The sequence below is a fragment of the Rhinatrema bivittatum genome, chromosome 5 (genome assembly GCF_901001135.1).
Source record: "Rhinatrema bivittatum chromosome 5, aRhiBiv1.1, whole genome shotgun sequence".
In the NCBI taxonomy this organism is placed as follows: domain Eukaryota; kingdom Metazoa; phylum Chordata; class Amphibia; order Gymnophiona; family Rhinatrematidae; genus Rhinatrema; species Rhinatrema bivittatum.
The window spans coordinates 354,184,772-354,202,926 of record NC_042619.1 but is presented as its reverse complement, the minus strand read 5'-3'; the positions used below and the strand labels follow the sequence as shown (position 1 = coordinate 354,202,926).

Below are 18,155 nucleotides of genomic sequence, written 5' to 3'. Positions count from 1 at the left end.
CTTGGCACTGTAAATAATTATTAACTTATGTTAAACCCTTTCCTGCTCTTTTCTCCTTCTCCCAGTTCTATTACCTTGTTTCATTGTAACTGCAACCCTGATGCACCAGTTATAGTTTTATTGTCCTCCGCAGCCCTCGTTATAATGTAAACCGGCATGATGTGATCTGCTCATGAATGCCGGTATATAAATACTATTTCTCGAAAAAATGGAAAAAGCTCCCAACGAAACAGAAGTAGGATATGAACTGCCCCCCAAACAAAAAGACATTTTTTGACCTGCCCATGCCTCTGATGCAGACGGACAGACAGACTGATGCATCCTCCTCAGTAGGTGCACTTACCTTTTTTTTTGGGTTGGTTTTTTTTTTTGCTTTGTGAAATGCACCTGCCCATCAAAAGAAAACCCCCCAAAAGCTAATGCAAGCTTTTTCGGCCCTTCCTTTGCTGGCACAAGCTCTTTCTTGCCCCCCCCTAAATCTTCCATGGGGACGTCGCAGCAGCCCGCGCTGCAGGCCACTTTCTGTCTGCAGTGCACAGACGCGGCCGGGTCACGTGCGCGCCCGTTCGTTTCCTAGGCGACGGCTGCCGCGCGAGGGGGCGCTTCGGTGAAAAGAATCTGCCCGGGGGCCGGCGGCGCGCGACTTTCAGTTCCGCTTTGCGACTTCCCCCTTCGCCGACCTTTATTGCAGGGCACGGCCCCCCCCTTCCGCGCTCTGCACGACGATATAAACTGGAACCGAAAAGGGCACTGCGAGAGCGGCTGGCTTTGGTTTTAGGTCGACGAGGAGGAAACAAACAAACAAGGTTGGTAGCTGCATATTTTTTTTTTTGTGTGTGTGTGCTCTGCTTCCACAGATTTGTCTCTTCTTGCAGCTCAGTGCGGCTCTTCCGCGTTCTGGGAATTGCCATGGTTACTGCTTCTCCCTGGGTGCACGAAGGGGTCCCGTTTTGCTGCATCCCAGCAGGGGATCCCTCTTTCATCCTCTGCCCTAGGTACTGGCTCATCGCCCCAGCTGGAAGGGTCTGACTGCTGGCTTTAAGCCTGATCGAAACAGTTATTTGATTTATGTTGCACCTTTCAGGCACTTTAATGCAGATTACGTTCAGGCGAGAAGAAACTTGCTTCTGGCCAATTCTGTCTGGTAAATTTGAAGTTTGAGGCGAAGGTGGCGTCCAAGATCACAGAGAATACCCACAGGAAAGCTCATTATTAGCAGAACCCATATGTTGGGATTCCCTGCATTTTGCTGTTTATGGCCCCCAACCCCCAGATGTAAATATTTATTTTCATTTGTATTTAATTCACAGTTGATGCTCTGAGCAAGAAGCAGCAATGTTAAAATCCCATCAATTTACATTAGCAGTAAGGGGGAATCCCCAGATGGAGCCCTGGGGTTATCTCTGACCTACCCAGCAGTGCAACACCTCATGAGTGGATGGGGGCCGCCACAGTAAGGGCAGCTGTCGTCCCTCTCTCTTCTTCCTTTCCCAGGATTGAGCAGGTTTATCGTTGAGGTGCACCCTACCCCAACTGATCCCAATGAACAGCTGATTCAAGCCTGTGCCGCAGCGCACGACGCGATGTCCTGAGCCTTCAGATCTTTCTGTAGAGATGATGACCATCTTGAGTTTTTGTGTTTTCAGATGCAATGAAATTGGATCTTCACAGCAAATGTCTGTAAAGTAAGAGAATACTGCAAAAAAAAAAATGTGTTCAGTTCATGGGACACGTTTATTTATAAACGTTGCACAAAACTCTTATAGTACAGGTCGCTCAGATCATGGTCCAGACTGATTGAACTTCGCAAAGGTATTACATAGCCTTGTAGGCCCATTGCAAGGGGAATGTAGCCTGTGCCTTAATTTTTTTCTTTCCTGAAAAATATTTTGCACGATGTTCTTAAAAGGATTGAATTTTTCCTATCAGTTTGTAGTGTCTTCTGATTAATTATTTCTGATGACCTGAATCTGGACTCCCTATTGCGTCAAATGCGAGCCTTGGCTCCCATCCTGCAAGCATTAGTTAAATCTCAGTAAAACAGTTGTGTCCACCTAAACTGAGAAACCATAATTATTAGCTGGTTTGTAAACTACTAAATGCTTTGCCCTGCATGCATGTTGTACCAACATTCATAAAGTTGGCAATTGTGTCTGCTAGATGGACAAAGAACAGATGCTCCTTTTCTTTGCCTTCGTATATCACCTTTTTGTTTTTAGGCTTTTCGGAAATCCTATTTGTTTAGAGCCCCATGACTGCTAAGTGTTAGCTGTAAGAATTAGAGCATTATGTGCGTGTGGAATAACCTCCCAGTGGAGGTCCAGGGGAGGCAGAAACATATCTGGAATTGAAGAACATGTGGAAAAGTGCAGAAGACCCTTAGCTGCAAGGTAGAGTGATGCCAGAGATCAGTAGGCTTCTTGCTTCTTGCACAAAGAGAGAGAATGCATAGACTGGATAAGCCTTATGGCCTTTAGCTGCATTCATGCTTTATGTTTCTGTGTTTTGTAGATGCAGCCAGATGACCTTTTTTATGTTGAGGTTTAAACTCAGTCCTAAGTGGGAAGGAAACAACTGTAAAAACAATTGTGAGAACAATGATTTTTCTTGGCCTTGTAGCACCTTTTTAGCCTACCGGTAGTTTTGCTATTTCTAGTCCTGGGGAAATTCTGCACTACCGTGGAGCATAGAATTAGCGTAGAATTCCCCTCTTAAGCAGAATTTCCATTTTCTGCGGAGAATTTGGCAAAATTGGAGCAGGCCCCAGCGTGCTGTGAGCAGAGCCCGTCCCACTTACGGCGAAGATGAAGCAAGTCCTAGTGAGAGTGATGTTTTCTGAGGGGTGTGTGTGTGAGACTGCGAGCCTGGGGGGGGGGGGGGGGGGGGGGGGGGGGGGGTGATAGCATGTGTGAGTGTGGGTGCCAGAGAGAAGGAGCCTAGGTGAGGAGATTATAAAGGAGCATGTATGTGTGTGAGAGATTTGAAGCTGATGTGTATGTGAGAGAAAGAGAGCCTGTGTGAAGTGATATATGTGTGTGTGTGTGTGAGAGAGAGAGAGGGAGCCAGTGTGCAGGGGTGTGTGAGTAAGAGACAGAGGTAGCCTGAGTGAGGGTGTATGCATGAGAGAGAGAGGGAGTCCCGTGTGAGGGGCAGTACTGAGAGAGGGGTCAGACTCTGGGAATGGAGATAGAGTGGAAGGAATTGAGCTTAGAGAGGGAGGAGAGAGATAGTGGCAGGTGGAGGAGTTGGGGCTTGAAAGGGCAAAATGAAAGGAGACTGGCCAGGGGAGTAGGGAAAGAGAGGGTGGAAGAGACACTCTTACAGTGAATGTCTAGGGAAATTCTGCTCCAAATATTTAAAACTCTGCATTTTTAAGTAATAACTCTTTTCTGTATTACATTTTAAATGAGTTACCTAAAGACTGTCATGTATATTGTGTTATTTTGATCAATATAAAGTATGCAGAATTTTTTAAGTTTTTGTGCACAGAATTTCCCCAGGAGTACATTTCGCACCTCCCACACTTCTTTTGCCCCACATTTACTGGGGATGTTTTAGCCACTTGGAATTGTAAGACCATGTCAGGGACATTCCGAGTCCTGAAAGCTTGCATCTTTTAAACAGCTATTATCTTCCTTTGAAGCAATTTTTCTTGAGTTCACATGTTGTGCGTGTGCTCATTTTTTTTTTGCTTTTTTGGATTTTAAGGTAAGAAGTGACAGCACGGCGATGTTATGGGGCTTTTGAGAGAGGATTATGAAGAGCTTGGGGAAAATGCTAGCTCAGAGCTTTACTATGCCAGTTGAGCTTGATAAAAGGCAAAGTTAGGTTTATGATTTTCTTCCATATACTCCATACGTGAAGACTAGAAATGTGCTGCCGGAAATATTTATTTGTAGAAATGAGTTAGACTAATGGGGTCAAATTCTTTGTTGGTCTTTTAGCTATCGTACTGAAATTCACTTGCTGTGTCTTTGTGCTTATGAAATCGTGCAAAAATCTTGTTCATAATAAGCGAGCGATCTGCTGGTGGGAACTGCGTCGCATTTCGAAGCCTCCCTAATGTGTGAAGCTAGGCTGCCCGCTAACGGCCTCATTTTAAAAGGCCTGTGCGTGCCTTTACCGGGAGATATGCACCGTGCACATTTTCAAATGCCCGTGGCCATGGGTGTATCCCCCGGTACGTGCCGAAGAACGACTTTAGGGGGGGAAGGGGTGGGCTTGGAGGCAGGGCGTGGGCGGGCGGGACAGTGCCTAATGGCGCGCTGAAGCGTGCGCGCTGACAGCCGGCCAGCCCGCGCAACTTACTGCTACTCCGGAGAGCAGGGAAGTTCTACAACAAAATTTAAAAATAGGTTAGCAGGGTTTTAAGGGGTCAGGGCGGACAGGGGAAAAGGGAGGCAGGTGAGCTAGGGGGAGCTGGGAGGGAACTGGGGAAAGGGCCTATCCCGTCGCCGCACACATGATGTAAAATTCACACCCCCCCCCCTTACGTGTGCGAGGCGGCAGCGGATTTCATAAAATGCGCGCGTGTTATAAAATTGGCGCATCCGTGCGCGTGTGTGTTTTAAAATGTACCTTTCTGTGTTCTTGAAGGACTTTTTTCTCTCTGGATGTTTTAACGTGGGTTTTTACGTTTCTGGCTTTTTACTGATATGGTGGCAGCATTTTCTCGTCGACCAGTAGCTAAACGTGAGGCCATCTGCTTTGCCTCCGGCGACCTTATCCACGTCCAGCTGTACAGAAGTGGTTCCTAAACCAGTTCTGTTGACCTCGCAGCCAGTTAGGTTTTCACAATATCCCCGGTGAATATGCATGAGATAAACTTTGCATACATTGGAAACCCAGTGCTGGAGATTTTCAAGGTTACTCCGCCGTGTAGGATCCGGTGAGAAGATGTATCAGACTGCGTTTAATTGGTGGTAGATGTTCTTGGGTAAGACTTAGAAGCGTGCTAGGTGTACACTATCTAACAAAATCCTTTAGTGCCTTGGGTTAGATCTCAATGTATGCTTCACACTTGGCATTATTTTGGGGGGAGGTGTTTTTTGACCTGACAGTGTTCTCCTCCATTTGTGCTTCAGCGAATTTGGATCCATAATTGGGAACTAGTACCAAGATGCTTCATTTCCAACAAACTGAAGATGTTTCCCCCCTCTCTTACATCCTACACCCTTCCCCTCCCCCCCTTTCAGTTTATTGTAGCCCAGACATTGGAGGGGACAGTCTTTGGCTGGGGGGCCCATCCACCAGTGGGGCTCCTTCTGGGAACCCTGCAGTCATAGGCCCTGAATCCCCTCCCTCTCTCCTTCCAGGCCCTGTGAAGGCTCCATCCGCAGCATCCCCTGCCTTGGCTTAGCCGGAATGGAAGCGCTGAACTGGCAGTTGAGCCCAGGTAATTATATGCACTACCACCGACTTTTAATTACACTAATTGCAGGATGCACTTACAGTATGCACAAGCGTATGACCCCCAGCTGCTCAGTGCTTTTATTGTGGCCTTCTTTCTAACTTTCCCAGTCCCTGTGCAATTGGCTAACAGAAGCGAATCCTCTCCATCGGAAATGAACACCAGCCCTGAAAATCAGAATTGGGTCTGCAACTCTTTATTTAGCAATTATTACTGAATTTGCATTTGCAAATGGCTGCGAACCATCCGGTATACCCATGTTTTCTCCCCCTGAAGGCAATATTCACTTCCATCTGCTGTCATTAATATGCTCATGGTATTTCTGTTCAAGAAGCCAGAGATCTAATTGTAACCCCACCTAGAAAGGATCCAGCCCTGGGAGAAGGAGGAAATGTGAAAGAACGAACCAGTGAGAGCTTACATATAGATCTCTGGATTCTTGAACAGAAATACATCACTTAGTTCATATGTTAAGCAATTCATAAACTTTAATAAAGATAAAGGTGTTCCCAGTGATGTTGCTCACCCTTACATTTAGCAGATCTTAAGGATCTCCTTGAGTTTACACAGTCTTTTTAGTTCTCTCCTTGGATGCCTTTTGAAACAAGCAGTTATCTTGCTTCTGTCAGGAAGGAAGGACAGTGAGAAACTTCCTCCTGGATCTTCTAACAAAATAGCTCTTTCCCACAAAACTGCTATTAACACCGGCGTTGTTCCTTTTAGTGAGTCACTACCTCCAGGGCAGGTCTTCCCTAACCCTGGGCATCCCAGTCACAGGTTCTCCAATCTCTGTGCCCAGGAAAGGCTCAGGTGTCTCACGAACAATCTCAAAAACCCTGAAAATAGGACCCAGAAGGAGAATTCCAACCACTCAGGTTGTGGACTGGAAGAGAGAAACCCCTCCCGACCCTGGTCACTGTCTCCAGGCTGGGCTAGTCTGCTTCTTCTGACTTCCAGCAAAACCCAAAGGACTGCCTCCCGAGCTCACTATGGAGAGCAGGGGACGCCCATTCCTGCCTTCTCAAAGGGAAGAGCTGCCTTTGAATGGTACATCCCCCTACCCAACCTGCACTGAACCCAGGTCTTAATGGTGATAGAAGGACGAGGGGGCTCTCCATGAAGTTAGCAAGTAGCACATTTAAGACTAATCGGAGAAAATTCTTTTTCACTCAACGCACAAAAAACGCACAAAAAAGCTCTGGAATTTGTTGCAGTTAGTGTAGCTGGGTTCAAAAAAGGTTTGGATAAGTTCTTGGAGGAGAAGTCCATTAACGGCTATTAATTAAGTACACAGACTTCTGCAAGTATCTTGCCTACGCCTTGTATATTCCTGTAAATAGTCCGTTGCAGTTTTTATTTATTGCTTTAATTCCTCCACCTCCTGCTCTTTGTATACTCCTCCTTGTTCACCCTCCCTGTTCATTGTAATTTCTACCTTTAAAGTTACATTGTAAACCGGTATGATGTATGCATACTAATACCGGTATATAAAAGTTTTTAAATAAAATAAATAAATAAATAATTATACTTAGGGAATAGCCACTGCTATTAATTGCATCAGTAGCATGGGATCTTCTTAGTGTTTGGGTAATTGCCAGGTTCTTGTGGCCTGGATTGGCCACTGTTGGAAACAGGATGCTGGGCTTGATGGACCCTTGGTCTGACCCAGCATGGCAATTTCTTATGTTCTTATGACTGTAGGGTCCGTCACGTATAATAGAAGTAATCCACAGTGTGTTTCGGTCTGCTGCTTCTGAAGCAGTGACATTAATATGCTGCAATGTAAACGTTCCCTGTTACTCTGCTAAATTTCCCACCCATCAGTCTAAAATGTAGTATGCATACTTAGTGCTTGTCTTCAGTCCATTGAACTCTCACATAACTCAAACTGCAGCTTTCAAGGAAACTTATTAACTTCAGTTGTCGGTAAATACAGTTAACAATTACCCTGAACTATTTTTGCACAATTGCATGGACTGAGGCTCGAGAACAAAGATGACGTGGGCAAAACCAAGACAGGACAGATGCTAAGATGGGAACCCAGAATGATGTGAAAGGAAGTGAGTTGCACATTCTACGTCCTTGGAATATTACTTTTCCCTTTGCTGATAAGATCACGAGTGCTTGATTTTTTTTTTCTTGACTATTTTTGTCATGCTTAGAACACCGTTCAGCACAGGTCGTTAACCAGATAAGAGAGAACAAAAAACAGAGAAGCCACTCCTTATTTTATTTCATGGGGGGGAAAAAAGTCCTTTTGCAATCTGTTATATATATATATCTATATATAGATATATACATACACTTCACAATGACAAAACATGAACACTCATGTATAGATTTTGATTAAGAAACAATTCAAATCAAATTAAGCAAATTCAGAACAATCTTTATCATACAAAAATCTTTTTATTGTTACAAAAATCAACTACAGGGTGGCCCATGGGGAAAGTAGCCTGCCTCCAACACCAGGCTATTTTTCTATGGGCCACCCTGCATTATATTTCAGCACAATCAATCAAATAAAAACAGGGTGTAACCTTTATTGTTGCTCTAAAAACTTTTTTTAAACAAAACATACAGTCCTTAAACGAATCGCGATCCTTAAATCACAGTCCGAGGCGATGGTCCAATGCAGGACTACACGCTCTTGAGGTTGTTTGTATCCACGCAAACAGCGTTGTCCCTTGGGTTTAGAAGCTGCGAGTGGCCACTCTTCATTGACCTCTGTTGTTTTAAGTCCTTGTGTACCCTGACGGCGCACGTCTGACCAACTCCTCTCGACAAAGGGGTCCTTTGTTTTACCCCCGAGGACTTCATCAGGAGACGGAGTCTGAACAGCGAGAGGACCATTTACACTGCCTCCTTCGGCGCTAAGGGTTCGGTTGCCCGTAATCAACAAAAACCTGCTCTGCAGAATGAAACTTGCTTAAACCTTCGACTTTACACTGTCAGCAGCCTTCCTTCCTTCCTTCAGCATCTCAATCTGGGAAACGAAAACGCGATGTGTCAATGTCATAAGAATGGCAGACTGGGCTCGGGCAGGCCAGTTCCCCTTTTTTGTTGCTATTTTCGGGTGGGTGGGCCGGCAATGGCAAACACATTTCCAAATATGGTTAGAAACCATTGGCACCATTATTTAGATTTAGCTAAAGCCTTTTCATTGGTAGCTCAGGGTGAGTTACATTCGGGCTTATGATCTAAATTTGTACCTGAGGCGATGGAGGGTGAAGTATCTTGCTCAAGGTCACAAGGAGTGGCAGTGAAATTTGAACCTCGGCTTCCCTGGTCCTCAGCCCGCTGCTCTAATTTTGGCTCCTTATGCGGCCGATGCAATATAAAGCGTGGAAAGCTGGCGCCTGCTTTCCTAATGTGCGCATGGCGCCCGCAAGGGGGGGCACCATGCGCGACCTTAGCGCCTCCTTGCTAATGCGACCCCACCGCGGCTGCCGGTTATGAAGACCGATGCCGGTAAACTCAGCCTCGGTTTTCATAACAGGCCGTCTGCCAGTAATGAAAATGGCCGCCGATAAACTCGGCGAGTTTACCGGCATCGGTTTTCATAACTCGGCGGTCTGCCGAATTATTAATTTTTTTATTTTTTACTTAAAAGAAGTACAGAAAAGCAGTTTTTTCTTCTTTTCTGTACTTTTTACCTGCGCTCAGTGTTTGCTCCAGGCAGGCGTTAATAGCTGAGCGATAAATGTACGTCTGAGACGCATGTTTATTTTTTTTGCATGTGGAGTGAATGAGTAAATGTCTCATTCCCGTGCATTTGCATGTGATGAGCGCTATTTCCTTCACTCCGCGTCCGACGCGGGTTAAATAGGTGCTAATCCCCCTCTTGCATTAGGGAGTGGATTAGCACCTATTTAACCCGCGTCGGAGTGCGGGTTATAGAGTGCGCTCGGCCCCTATGTTTTTAGAGCCTCTCTTGGGGAGTAGGCAGTCATGTTTTGTTCTGAAAGTCACGTTTCATGTTTGTAAACCCTCATGTTACTGAATGTCAAAATAAAATATCTCCAGGACCGTAAAGCACAATTTTAGGATATCACTTGGCTTTTGTGCCCTATTTTGGAATTACTTCCCAGTGAAGATGGGTGGAAGCCTTGGATTCTTTTTTGCTTACCTGTCTGCTGTAGGATGCTGTTGTCAGCATTGACGCGTTGAATAAAAGGACCAAGCACGCAGACGTATATGTGGTTTCACAAAGCAGCATCATTAATTATTTCCTGCTAGACTCTGGCTTTAAGTTGTTGAGATCTTAGGTGATCATCATGATGGCATGTTTAATTCTATGTATTTAAAAATCTCCCACTAAAAGTTGGGCAGTTCTTGTTTTGTTCACTTGCCAGTGCAGTGCCTTGCTTCTAGATGCATAGGTTTAAGACTTAGTGAAACTACATCAGGGTTGCCAGTATGAAGGCAAGTCCAGCCATCACCATGTGCACACAATATTATATATTTCAGGAATCAATTTTTATTTTATTTAAAATAATTATAAAAAAAAATGTTAAGGTCAACAGAGACCATGTGCACACAACCCTGTATTGTAGGAATGATAAATGAGTGATGATTAATCCTCTGGAAGATTTGCTCAAGTAATCGAAATCATAAAGGAGAACCAATATAGTAATTTAATTCATATTATGCAAATTTAACTTGCAAAAAAAAAAAAAACTGGTTAGATGTGCTTTCTACTATGGTTAAATCTCAGATATCTTCCTTTTAGCTTATCCCGTTTTGTCCTTTGTCTTATATTATCTACTGATTAGCAAATGCAGTAGTCTGGAATTGTTTTCAGCCTACTGTGTCCAAAACAGGGATTTTGTTTGTTTGAGCTGTATAACACAGTGTGAGTAGTAATTGGAATAAATGTTTGCTAAAATTCCTAGCTAGACGTGAAAAGAAAGTATAGAGAAAATGTTTCTCCCACCGAATAGATTTTATTAGTATAAAGTTGATACAATAGCTTAGAAAGCCCTAATCTGTACTCCAGCTTTATATAAGGAATGGTATCACAGGAAGAGAAACAATGCATCTTTGTGTTTTGAGTGTAGGACAAACAGTGTAAAAACAGAGCAAAGGCAGCAACATAATAGCTAAAACAGATTATTATTTTATTTAGCATCTGACCAAAAAATACAAAATGAGTTAATCAGGTTACTAAATTCTGTCCAGGTCTGTAGATGTATTTTTTTTTTAATTTTATATTATTAATTAAATGAAATTCCAAGAAATCGTAAGTGCGGCGGAATGGTAATAATATGTAGACCTCTCTTTACAGAAGTATATATCCGTGAACTTAAAACAATGATAAAAAATAGGATCGGTTCTTCAGAAGGAAAAAAACAAGAGTTGTATCTATGCACTGTCATGTCCTCAGTAGTGGGGAATCCAAGAACACAAAATATCTGTATTTTCTATTAGAAGAATATAAGAAATTCTTTCTAGTGAAAAGGATTGGTAAATGTACAGAGAACAACTAATCATGATGGTTTGGATAAAACAAACACCTTTCTAAACCGATGATGATGATGCAGGGGCCTCAGCTACGCCAGGCCTCCACACTGCTATGGTGTCTTCCAGTTCAGTGTTTCCCCCAACCAGTGCGCCTTCAGACCTGATCAGGTGTGCCATGGAAGAAGCCACCACTGCCTGCTGCTCAGATCCAGTCCAGAATCTGGGCTCTGCTCTCAGCACCTCACAGCATGTCTCTTCCTCCTTAGCTACACCATGAGCCCATTGCACACAGCACCTCCTAATCTCCCCCGCCCCAGGCTGAGTGAGAGGGGGAGAGCATGTGTTGAGCTCTGGCTGAGTTTTGGGAGCAGAAGCAGTGGAGGAGTTCTGGCTGCCACATGCAGCAGCCAAGCTAATTAACGGAGCTGCCTGCCTGCACCATACAGACTTCTTCCTTCTCCTGTACTTCTACAAAGAGGGAAGTAGCCCACTGTGCTGAGTTCATGCGTGTGTCTGCTCCCTCTCTCCCTTTGAAAGAGAGCGCGTTGGGGCTTTTATTGCTTCCCTAACTCTTATAAATCAAATAAATAACTATGAATCCTCTCGTATCCACATTGCCTGCCCCGTGGAGGTTGGCGGACCATAGAACATTTCTGTTAATGTAGGTGTGCCTTGGGCTTGAAAGGGTTGGGAAACACTGCTATAGGTTTTACATAGCAAATGACAGTAGAAACTGACCCAATAGGCCCATCCAGTCTGCCCAGTAGAGAGTGGCTTGCCATGCTGGGTCAGACCAAAGGTTCATCAAGCCCAGCATTCTCTTTCCAACAGAGGCCAATCCAGGTCACGAGTGCCTGGCAGGATCCCAAGGGATAGATTCTTCTGCTTTTGGGTAGATGAAACAATCTCCATATGCAACACAATACCAGTTATTAACCCCCCTCCCCCCCCCCCACCAATCAATGTCTCTTATCAGAACCTTCTACTCTTTTCCTACCATTTCCCTTTTTGAGTTATTGTTACTTCCAATAAGTTCAATTAATTGTTCTAAACTATTCTTAAGCAATTGCATGAAGTCATCTTTAATCTTGAGAACAAAACTGGTATGGACAAAACCAAAACAGGATAGATGTCAACGTGAGGAGCCGAGCATGAAGCCTGGAGCAGAGATTGGAAATTATATTCTAAAGAGAGTTCATAACTATGCCTAGACTTATAATTCAGCCAGAAAAGGGATAGATGGTTAGAGCCAACCATGGTAAAGCCAGAATAGAAAGAATATGGGGAGAAGCAGGGAATAGAAAGATCTGTTCTAGATATGAGCACTTCCATGAAGGAGAAGAGGGCATCCAGGAGGTGACCAGGGAAAAAGGGACCAGAAAGGAAGAAAGATCTTTGTGTTCTCAGGAAATAAGGGATGCAAACAGAAAAAAGCGATGGCCTCAGAACAGATCCTTGGGGAGCACTAATAGAGCACATGGAATGTGCAGAGCCTCAGTTACTAACCAGAAGCCCAAAGGGGTGATTAAAGAAAACCAGGAGATGGGAATCTCGGAGAAACCCAATGAGTGCGCTCAAAGGCTGCTGAGACCTACATAAGAACATGCCATACTGGGTCAGACCAAGGGTCCATCAAGCCCAGCATCCTCTTTCCAACAGTGGCCAATCCAGGCCATAAGAACCTGGCAAGTACCCAAAAACTAAGTCTATTCCATGTTACCGATGCTAGTAATAGCAGTGGCTAATTTCTAAGTCAACTTAATTAATCGCAGGTAATGGACTTCTCCTGCAAGAACGTATCCAATCCTTTTTTAAACACAGCTATACTAACTGCATTAACCACATCCTCTCGCAATAAATTCGAGTTTAATTGTGCGTTGAGTGAAAAAGAACTTTCTCCGATTAGTTTTAAATATGCCACATGCTAACTTCATGGAGTGCCCCCTAGTCTTTCTATTATCTGAAAGCATAAATAACCGATTCACATCTACCCGTTCTAGACCTCTCATGATTTTAAACACCTCTATCATATCCCCCCTCAGCTGTCTCTTCTCCAAGCTGAAAAGTCCTAACCTCTTTAGTCTTTTCTCATAGGGGAGCTGTTCCATTCCCCTTATCATTTTGGTAGCTCTTCTCTGTACCTTCTCCATCGAAATTATATCTTATTTGAGATGCGGTGACCAGAATTATACACAGTATTCAAGGTGCGGTCTCACCATGGAACGATATAGAGGCATTATGACATTTTCCGTTTTATTCACCATTCCTTTTCTAATAATTCCCAACATTCTGTTTGCTTTTTTGACTGCCGCAGCACACTGAACCGATGATTTCAATGTGTTATCCACTATAATGCCTAGATCTCTTTTTTGGGTAGTAGCACCTAATAAGGAGCCTAACATTGTGTAGCTGTGGCATGGGTTATTTTTCCCTATATGCATCACCTTGCACTTATCCACATTAAATTTCATCTGCCATTTTGATGCCCAATTTTCCAGTCTCACAAGGTCTTCCTGCAATTTATCACAATCTGCTTGTGATTTAACTACTCTGAACAATTTTGTATCATCTGCAAATTTGATTACCTCACTCGTCGTATTTCTTTTCAGATCATTTATATATATAAGCATCGGTATAGTAAAGAAATTAAATATATTGAAAAGTAAGGGTCCCAATACAGATCCCTGAGGCACTCCACTGCCCACTCCCTTCCACTGAGAAAATTGTCCATTTAATCCTACTCTGTTTCCTGTCTTTTAGCCAGTTTGTAATCCATGAAAGGACATCGCCACCTATCCCATGACTTTTTACTTTTCCTAGAAGCCTCTCATGAGGAACTTTGTCAAATGCCTTCTGAAAATCCAAGTATACTATATCTACCGGTTCACCTTTATCCACATGTTTATTAACTCCTTCAAAAAAGTGAAGCAAATTTGTGAGGCAAGACTTGCCTTTGGTAAAGCCATGCTGACTTTGTTCCATTAAACCATGTCTTTCTATATGTTCTGTGCTTTTGATGTTTAGAACACTTTCCACTATTTTTCCTGGCACTGAAGTCAGGCTAACCAGTCTGTTGTTTCCCGGATCGCCCCGAAGCCCTTTTTAAATATTGGGGTTATATTTGCTATCCTCCAGTCTTCAGGTACAATGGATGATTTTAATGATAGGTTACAAATTTTTACTAATAGGTCTGAAATTTCATTTTTTAGTTCCCTCAGAACTCTGGGATGTATACCATCCGGGCCAGGTGATTTACTACTCTTCAATTTGTCAATCAGGTCTACCACATCGTCTAGGTTCACCGTGATTTGGTTCAGTCCATCTGAATCACCCATGAAAACCTTCTCCAGTACGGGTACCTCCCCAGCATCCTCTTCAGTAAACACTGAAGCAAAGAAATCATAATCTTTCCGCGATGGCCTTATCTTCTCTAAAAAGATAAGGATGGCTGATGTAACAGAAGTAGGAAAATAATTGCAGGTGGAGGAGAACAGATTTGGTAGAATGAGAGGGTCTGAAGGCAGATTTGAGGGGATCACTGGTTTTCGAATGAAAGAAGAAAGCCCAGTGTCTGCTGATAGGCTTCCTGTGTTAGGATTTTGGAGAGCAAAAGCACAGAAAATGGATAATTGCTTGAAATAACTTCAGAAGAGGGAACGATACACTTTAAAATGTCTGGGACGGTGCCAGAGAGAAGTCTTGGGGAAGGACGGATTGAAAGGGAAGTAGGAAATGGGATCATCAGCTGATTAAGGGATTTTATTCTATTATGAATTATTTTTTTTATTACTGTGCTGTGTTTCTAAACTGTAAATTGCTTTATGATCCCTTTTCAGGGAAGGAAAGTAGTATAGAAGCCTAAAATATGTAGAAAGAAAGAGGCAGGCAGGCAGTACGTAGAACTGGAAAGCTGGAAAGAGTGCATTGGAAGCTGGAAAGAGTGCATTGAGGGATTGTAGAAAGTGGTGTGGACAGAGAAAAGGCAGCAGTAGGTATCAAAATATATCTCACTGTGTGTGTATAGAAAACATTTTCTCTATATTATATTTGTTTTATCTCTGAATAATAATATAAGCCAGCATCAAACGTTGTCACCCACATACATGATTAACGAGCCAAAACAGTGAAGCTACGTGGGAGAGGCAGATGGCGATAAGGTTTGAAATGGGACTCCTTGTAACTTTTTTATAAAATCATCAGCCACAGTTAATGGAGTGGGGTTTTTTTTTAAAATGCAGTTTTATAAGCATCTTGATGCTAATTCTCAGGCATTAAGCATGGAATATGGCCCAACAAACATCTCTAATCCTGATGTCACCACCTTGACAAGGAGTTACCTTTACTGCTTTGGTACTATTTAAAGCTCTGTTGCTTGTTTTTTTTTTGTCCTGATGATACCAGTATGATGTTAAATTCAGAGTAGTAGCTTAATATTGGTATCTAAAGGCCAGATTTAAGGTTTGAGTAAAAGGACCAAAAAATGCAAAGTTTTTTTGTGCCGTTTCAAAACTGTGCATTCTTGGCTCACAGATTTTGGGCTGGATTTTAAAAAGAGCGCGCGGCAAGTTATAAAATCCGGGGTCGGCGAGCGCAAGGGGGCGCACCGAGCCGCGCTGCCTTCCCTCCATTCCTTCCCAGGCCGCTCCGAAATCGGACCGGCCTGGGAAGGAACTTCCCTTCCACCTAACCTAATCTTTCCCCCCCCCCCCCCCCCAGCCCTACTCTAACCCTCCCAAAATCTTTATTTGACCTTTCGCGCCTGCTGGCAGCCTGCCGGCACACGATCCTCTGACGCAGTCCCCGGACTGCCCCCTCCCCACCCTTTTTTTTTTTTTGCAAGCCCTGGGACTTCCACGCGTCGCCGGGCCTTTTGATGTGCGTAAAGCCCCGGGTCGCGCGTGTAAGTCCCGGTGCTTGTAAAAAGGGGAGGGGGTTGGGGCCAGAGGCCTCTTGACACAGCGGCCATAGAGGATCGCGTGCCAGCAGACTGCCGGCGCGCACAACCTGTGCCTGCCTCCAGGCAGGCGCAAAAGGTAAAATAAAGATTTTTTTTGGGGGGGGGGGGGGGAGGAAGGCAGCGCGGCTCGGCACACGCAAGGCGCACAATTGTGCCCCCCCCCTTGCGCGCGCCGACCCAGGATTTCATAACTTGCCTGCGCGCGGAAGTTATAAAATCAGGCGCACATGTGTGCGCACCAGGTAGCGCTCGCACATGTTCGCCGCGCTCGCTCCTTTTAAAATCTACCCCTTTATGTCTTGCAATTTCAGGAACTTGGGGGTGGGGGATGCCGACAAAGTACTGTGGGGATTTGGCTCCAAAATGCTAAATTGGAGAATCTGGTAAAGTTCCAAATAACTCTTTTTGGCACAAATATTTGCTTTCTTTAAGGGTGGGCAATGGATGAGTGCGAGCATGATTACGAAATACGAGCTTTTGAGCCTGCAGAGATCCAACCTTCACCTGGCCCGAGCAGTGCCCTTTGTGGTTTGAAAGATCTCGTGCATTGTCGGGATTTCATGGCGGGGGGTTTGGATGGTCCACTGAGAGCTGAGAGAGTCACAAGAAGATGCAGTTTTCTCAGCTGCTAGAACTTGATTTGCCAGCGTTTCTTTTCCTCTGCTTCATTTCATAGAAACAGAGGAAGAAAGTCTTAAGGTAAGCGAAGAACTGGACTGCGAGAGAGTGCCCAGTGAGCGGCTGCAGCCTTTCTCTCTTCCTCTTGGACTGCTCATAGGGCCCAAGCCACCGGCTTGAGTGCTTTTTTTTGGCACCGTCCCTTTGAAAAATATATAAATGTTTCTGTTCCTGAAGGGAATTGCCAGTATCAAGCAAACTGACTACACCACAAAGGGAGAAATGAAAGCATTTTCTTTTATTTTCAGGTTTTTATGGAGAGGAATATCTCAGTATTGGGAATGTGCATTTCTTATACCTTTCACTATTGCTCCGAATAGGTAGAAATTCACACCCCATACAGGGTGAGACCAAAAGTCCATCAAGCCCAGCCTTCTGTCTCCAAAGGTGGCCAATCCAGGTCACACGTACCCAAGCATTAAATAGATCCCATGGTTTGTTTCTCTTTTCCCCTTCTTGACTGCACGTAAAGTCTGGCTTTATGGGGTTTCCCTTTTAGTTTTTGTTTATGTTTCTGCTTCTAATTTGGGGTCTCTTATTCTGTATTAGGTAAGGGTCAGCCTATGTTCTGCTTGTATGACTGCAGCATGTAGGGATCCATAACTTTCAGTAGGAGGTGTACTGGTGTTCTATGGTCTGTAGTAATATTTGTAGTACTTCCCTCCCCCCCCCCCTTTCATTTTCGGCAACAACACCAGATTCCCAACACAAAAAAGCCTTTTCGTGTGCAGCCACCCTGTGCTGCGTGGGAAACGCGGTCCAGGGAAATGCAGACAGCACAAGCTGAGCCTACACCCCCCTCTCCTGCTCTAGAGACAAGCAATGGATTTCCAAAAGCAAAAGCCCCCAGTTATTGGCAGCCACACTCAGCTGCAGGAAAAACACCATCCAGGGGAATGCAGGTAGCACGAGCTGAAAGGCAGACCCCCCACCCCACTTCCCCCTTTCTAGAGATAATGGCAATGAATTCTTAAAGGAAAAAAAAAGTCCCAAATGCTTTAGCAAAGCTCTACCCGCTGAGCAAAGCTGCCACTCCTGCTTACATCATCTGGGTTTCCTGGGGAGACCCGCACCCCTTTTATTGCAGTGTGGCCAGAGACCCTGTCCACCCACCCACTACAGAACTGCTCCCCTGCAGTCCCTTAATATGGGGACTGCCCCTTGGGCACAAATAAGCTCTCCTTCTGGGGGTTTCTCCTTCCCGCTCCCCGTGTATATGTGCTTGATCTCTGTTTCTCCTTTTCCCCAGGGGAAAAAAAGGGGATGGCAGACTTTGTCGCAGGCAGATCTAGCACGGAAACAGAGTGGGAAACATTGTTAAAAGACAAAAAGCAGTTTTGATAGTAAAGTCAAGTTAGATCATCACATTTGTTAAACTCAGAGTTTGAGATGCTAAAAATGGAAAATGGTGGGAAATGCTAGATTAGATAAAAGCCAGCTTTGACATTTAGCAGAAGCTAAATGCTGGGATCATTTAATGTACAGCCAATGTAAAAGGAACTAGACCAGCAAAAGAAAGGGACTTAGGACTCCCTGTGGGAAGAGTGTGGAGGTTAGTAGCAGGGTCAGTGAGAGCCCACTTACCTTTAAACACCCACAGAGTAGAAATCAGGTAACAGATTTCCTGTTCTGTCACTGTAGCTGGTT

General features: G+C 44.4%; 1 protein-coding gene across 1 annotated transcript in view; it reads left to right on the top strand.

The window, feature by feature from the left end:
* Positions 1 to 595: 595 nt before the first annotated feature.
* MCF2L (MCF.2 cell line derived transforming sequence like) overlaps positions 596 to 18,155 on the top strand; it is a 322,158-nt gene continuing 304,598 nt past the window's right edge. The window contains exon 1 of the mRNA XM_029604679.1: positions 596 to 806. The gene's annotated coding sequence lies outside the window, so the exon portion shown is untranslated. The remainder of the gene's footprint in view (positions 807 to 18,155) is intronic.